The sequence below is a fragment of the Cottoperca gobio genome, chromosome 15, assembly GCF_900634415.1.
Source record: "Cottoperca gobio chromosome 15, fCotGob3.1, whole genome shotgun sequence".
NCBI classification, from domain to species: Eukaryota; Metazoa; Chordata; class Actinopteri; order Perciformes; family Bovichtidae; genus Cottoperca; species Cottoperca gobio.
The window spans coordinates 4,500,723-4,506,954 of NC_041369.1; the positions used below are offsets into that span (position 1 = coordinate 4,500,723).

Genomic DNA, 6,232 nt, shown 5'->3' on the forward strand with positions numbered 1-6,232 from the left:
AAGAATCATGTTACCCAGAATTCGTGGCTCATGCTGGGCCAGCATGGAGGTCTGTGTTTATCTGAGCGACCCCCTGTTGTCATCTCACAGAAACACACACTCAGTGTGTAATGACTCAATAACTGGCCACCAAGAGTTCCGACCCAAGAACTGTTTGCTTGAATGAGTACCTGAGGGGTGTGAAAGTTTTGTTTCATTACTGCGCAGCCTTTCGGGTGTCATTTTCAGGCAGGTGATCAGAGTAGCCCCGCCCACTTCCAAGCCTCTATATCCCTCCCTCAGGCCTGGAAGCTGCTCTGTGTCATAATAGGAAAGCTATTAAAGACGCTCTGGAAATAACTGACATTCCAGAGGCAGATGGTAATACGCTGCATCTGGAGGACCTTCGAAAATCTCTGCCAGTTTCTCCCCCACTCATTTTTCAACATCCCCTTTTTTTTTCTTTTTTTTTAGCTTGGGAGGATTATTTTGAATAGGCTTGACTCCACTAATATCCAAAGCCAGGAGGAAAAATGCAGCATCCTTTTAGGGGAATGAATGAGCTTACGGCGGCTGGAGGACGCTGTCATGTAAGGGGAGGAGACACGTGGGACTAGTGATCTGTGTAGGCTTCATCTCACACTCTAATTTAAAACCACCTCACTCCAAAACTAGAAAGGAAACTGCTAAAATATCCTGTTTATATCACTCTCTCTATATTAACTGGAAACAGAGCTTGAGCAGATGCCTGGTGACAGTGTTCTTAGCACTAACAGCTTCAGGGTTGAGAGCAAGTGCACATATGTGTGTGTGTGTAGTGGCTGATTTACAGATGTGGGATTCGCATCAAGAGGTCATCGGCTTCTCCTCGTGTTAAACGTCCTTCCAAATTCAACCGAATGGAAGATGGTTGTCACTTTCCGTCCTGCTTCACATTAAACTGCCGGCCATGTGTATGTCTGTACGGTTACGAAAGTGTTTTAATTTAGGGATGACTCATGCTGTGGCTCAGTCCATCTTTAGGGGCCGACTGTCGAGAGGAAGTAGGAACAAGGATCCGTTCACTTTGCTCAATGCTCTTGTGTTTGCACACGAGTAACTTTTGTAACTTTTCCTCCTATTTTTCCATTCGTATTGTTGTGTTTCATGCATTGTCATGCTGCAACTGCATTTGTGCCTTTTTGAAGCTAGAGGTGACATTGTAATATTGCAAGGAATTTTTGCAATCACGATTAATGGTTGTTCGATATTGGTTATTCAGAGAGCAGGCTTTAAATAATGCCAATATATTATAAACAATATAAACAATTTCAAATGAAATAACAAATGAGACACAAAATTGATGAACCTAAATGACCATTTATTGAATACTGTTATTGTCTCTGTGATCTGCACTCTGTCTGCAGTACACTTATTTATAAAAAACAAAGAAATGGTAATCAAGAAAAGGGTTTTTTGATTTTGTGGAAAAAAAAAAGGTTTGAATGAAAAATAAATGTAGTGTGACTTGAAAAGCGAACTAACAGGACAGTAAACGGCACTTGTATTCATCAGGTGGTGAGTAAATAAGCAGCTGCTTGCTAACACGTTCACCAAGTAACCTTTATGAGAAGATAATATGTCAGTGTTGTGTTCACAGCCTGTTCCGATGCCCCCAAGTCGTAAAAAATAAATAAAAGATTTAATGTCGCTTTAAAATGATACTAGTGATGATGCTTTTTTTTGGTCGTCCCACTCTTAAAAACAGTTGACCCAATAAGCTGTGGTCACTACATGCTGTCTCCCTCTCTGTTGTTGCCAATGAGCTTGAAATGGTACAGAGCTATTTCTGTCAGTGATTAGGGATAGAGGGAGGAGGTGAAGCTGTCAGTACGCTGGAGCCGCAGCGCCGGCAGCTATAAACTGCTACAACTGCTCATGTTCACGTCATGCTGCAATAACACTGTCACTGGTTTGAATTCAAAAAGGTTACAGCTGAAGTCTTCTTTCTTTTGACTTATCAGCATTGTTATGATGTCGTGAGGCCGAGAACACTAACAAAGACTCTGTTTTACAGAGAAGTGCTGCAGAGGCAACAATGGCAGTGGTACTTCTCACTGCATTACTCGGGCCTCGATTTATCTCTTGGCCCTCGTGCTGGGATTATATGCAGCGAGTGACTTGATTTCCCCCCTCCTCTACTCTATCACTGCTCTCCAATTGCTCCAAAGCCTCAGGGCCTGTTTGTTTTTTTGGAGAGCAGATGTTTGTGTCTCCCTCCATCCATCCTGCCAAGCCGCCTTCTTCTTCTTCCTCTTCTTCTTCTTCTGCTGCTGTCAGCAGTCGCTCTGTTTACATTTGGTGGCAGTGTTACAGCCCCCTGCAGAATTCTCTCTCTCTCTCTCTCTCTCTCTCTCTCTCTCTCTCTCTCTCTCTCTCTCTCTCTCTCTCTCTCTATATATATATATATATATATATATATATATATATATATATATATATATATATATATATATATATATATCTATATATATATATATATATATATATATATATATATATATATATATATATATATATATATATATATATATATATATATATATATATATATATATATATATATATCCTCATGGGATAGATTTTGTACATAGAGGCTATGCTTTCAATGAAAACTGCTTTTTGTTGGTCTGCTCTCGTCTGCTCCCATGTTTCTCTGATGGCAATTTTTATTTCTCAACTGGGATGAAACATGCCCGTGTCCCAGCCTAAGTGGCATAAATCTGCAGACACACGTTTGAATATGAAAAGATAAGCCTGGATTTATATGTCACTATTAAAGCCAGAGAGATGCACTTCGGGAGTATGCTCACTCAGGTTATCTAGTCATCATGGATTAGATTTCAGCACAGTCAGCACAACGTTCAGTTGATGAGGTAATGGGGAGAATAGGATAGCAATGTGGGATTCTACACAGCTGTGGTATGTGGATGAGCTAGCACCAGGTACCAGAGCATTACTTTCACTCAGCAGTGTATGTTTTTTAGACATCTGGAGTAATAACTCAAAAGTCAAGAGATAGCTAAGAAGATGGATACAATCATGTCTGTACGGTATGTATGACGTTACCATCAGCAGCAAGTTCGCTCAGCACAAAGACTGGAAGAGGGGAAACGGCTAGCTAACAGTTTTAACAGCATCCAACCCATTAATCAGGGAAAACACCGACGCTGACAGGCATACGTGATGATTTACGAGATCGCGACCAGCAGATGGATTTATTAGTAGTTTAACTCTGATCAAGCAAAAAGTACATATCCTGTAGTTGGTTATTCAGAACACAAATGAACCGCAACCGCCTTTACAGGTTGTCTTGGTTGGGTTGTTCGGTCCACACCAGGGTTCAGTTGAGAGCTGTCACTCCACAGAGTTCCATGTGAAGCTCCCTGAGAGGGACTGTTAGCCAGATTTAGTTGTGTCCCCCCCCCCCCCCCCCCCCCCCCCCCCCCGTTTCCAGTCTTAATGCTACACTAAGCTAACCAGCTTCATATTGAACATACAGAATGAAAGTGTCTCATCTAACTCCTGGTAAGAAAGTGTAATACCCAAAATATCCAACTATCCCATTAATTCCTGTAAAAAGCTAACCTCATGCCTATTTAAGTCATTGCAGTAAGTGACTTAGTCTCTTTTCTTTTTCACGGAAATTTGACAAAATGTTCTTCACGCTGCTGTTGAGGTAACCGGTTCTCTCCTCATGACTCAAACTGCTTTCCTCCTCCGTCACAAGAAAGACTCTGTCCCGCATGAGGTCATTGGTCTGTCTGCGCAGCCCAACGGGGCACTCTGCCTATCGTTTGTCTGTAAACAACGCTCTTAGGCTGGAAAATGCTGCGGGTGTATGTATTCCCTTCCTCCCTGGACAGTGCTTGGAGCTCAGCAGCAAAAGCCCTATAAATCTCAGGCACGAGCCACTGCAGATCTGCGCATTCCTCCCGTGGTGTAAGCCTCTGCACTGCGCTAGGCTGATGGAAAAAGACAGATCCTCAGCAGCACCATTCAGACTCAATATCAGACCATTATAGTGGCACATAGTACTTCTACTGTGTGTGTGTGTGTGTGTGTGTGTGTGTGTGTGTGTGTGTGAGAGGATCATGAAGACAAGTATATAATAATAATAGGTGATATATTAAATCCAAGGAGCTTGTAGCACAGATCTTGACGGATAGGTTTTCTTTAACAATGTGATACAAAGCATGTCAGTAACATTTATAAGGGCATGCATTACAATGTTTATAATATTACAATTATATTGTCCAAACTGTAGCTGTGATGCAGTCTGTTTTCATGAATTAGGGCTCAAAGTGTATGGCCTACTTTTACGATTTGTAAACGGTTTAAAAATACATATTTTTAAATGTGTTCCACCACTAACACGGATATATGCTATGAGGCTTCCTGGAAGTTGAGTGTCCTCATTTGTATATTTCAATTTTGCCCCGACAGGTTTGAGGGATGTCATAGTAGTCAACACAGGGCAGTTACAGTGCTTTCACTGTGAAGTTGAGTGTACATGGAAAAGGTTTTCTGTCTTGCATCAGTTTTGTAACTTTCTAACAGGTCCATTAAGATCCATTAAGTAGCATATTTTGCCATCACTCAGTCCTTTTTTGAAGACAATAATACATTATTTCTGTTGTTGGCACAGTAATTTACCTTGGGAGCCTTGTGAAGTACTTAGCAGCCTATTACGTGAGGTAATTATGGTGGTCTTTTCTTTCAGGCTGTAAATAAGCTTTTTTCTTATTTATGTTGGCATTTAATGAAATCAATATCCATTGCAGAGCATTGTGTGGCACAAGGAGAACACATTTGAAGTACGGAACAAGGATGTTCGTTTTGATATTTTTGTTTCCAATTTCCTTCTTTTCTCAGCAGCCCAAATTCCATCAGCTATAAATGCTTCTTTATGTACTCATTTCAGAGTGCGACTAACAATGATTTGTATTGTCTCCTTTTCTTCTGTTTGTTTCCTCGATGACACTCAGTTTACTGCCATATATGAAAAAGACAAGAATAAAATCCTTATATTTGAGAAGCTGGAACCACTTAATGTGTCGCATTCTTGCTTGAAAAATGACACAAAATAACATTTAAACATGAAAAAAAACATAACAATTTTATTACAGTAAAAAGTCATCAGATTGTGACACTGACGCTTCTTATACCACATGATGATCGACAGAAATGTTCTGCTGATTCAAATGTCAGAAAGACGCGTGTCCCGTCGTTGTGACAGGGGACACGTCACACACAGGCAAAAGCCGCTTACAGAGCAGCAGCTGTTTTGAGGAGAAGTACCCCTGCTTACGCACCTGCTTTTTTTCCATTCCACCTTTGATGCTCTCTGCCTTTCCTTTCTTCCCCACCCTTTTTTACAGCAGCTCACGCCCTTCGTCCCTGATGCACACACACTCGCTCAGACCCATGTAACTGGGTCTGCCTACTCAGGCACTTTTTCTCCTTTCCCCTTCATCTCGTCTGCAGCAGCTCCACTCAGGAATGTTAAAGTGAACCATGACAGTTGCACATTCCTCTTTCCCCGTTTTCACTTACGTTTGTGTGCGTGTGCGTGTGCGTGTGCGTGTGCGTGTGTGTGCGTGTGTGTGTGGATGATACTGAGAGACGGTTTATAAAAGCAGGCTTCTCGAGAGACACTGCTTTACTTTAGTAGTAGTCTCGAGAGGCACCACAAACAAAGTGGTTTGAAGTTGCAGACGGGTGAATTCACAGAATGGATGTAATCTTATTTTTCATTCATTTTTTTTCTCATGCATTTCAGGGGAACTTTATTCCATTTATTCTCCATCACGCAACTGTCACTGCGTCCCAAAATAAATGAGTTTGAGCTTCACTTATCACCTACTGTAACTGTGTGACGCTAGTAGCGCTGACTTTTGTGAATTGAACTGTCTTTGCAATACGACTCATTTACATAGAAAGGTGCCAATTTTGCCCCCCAAATGTGTGTATTACGTCATTTAAAAATATGCACAAATAGCTCTAGAGCACCGAGACACTATTTGCTTGGCAGCGCAGTTAAAGCTGCATTTCACTCTTTGCAGGTGCTTTAAGAAAGAGTTAGTTTTTGTCTAATTTGTGCAGATTTAGTGTCTCTGTGTGTGTGTGTGTGTGTGTCTGTCTGTCTGTCTGTCTGTCTGTCTGTCTGTCTGTCTGTCTGTCTGTCTGTCTGTCTGTCTGTCTGTCTGTGTAT

At 41.4% G+C, this 6,232-nt stretch overlaps 1 protein-coding gene across 1 annotated transcript in view; it reads left to right on the forward strand.

Moving 5' to 3' along the window:
* Positions 1-6,232, forward strand: part of cpeb3 (cytoplasmic polyadenylation element binding protein 3) — a 42,803-nt gene that overhangs the window by 24,467 nt on the left and 12,104 nt on the right.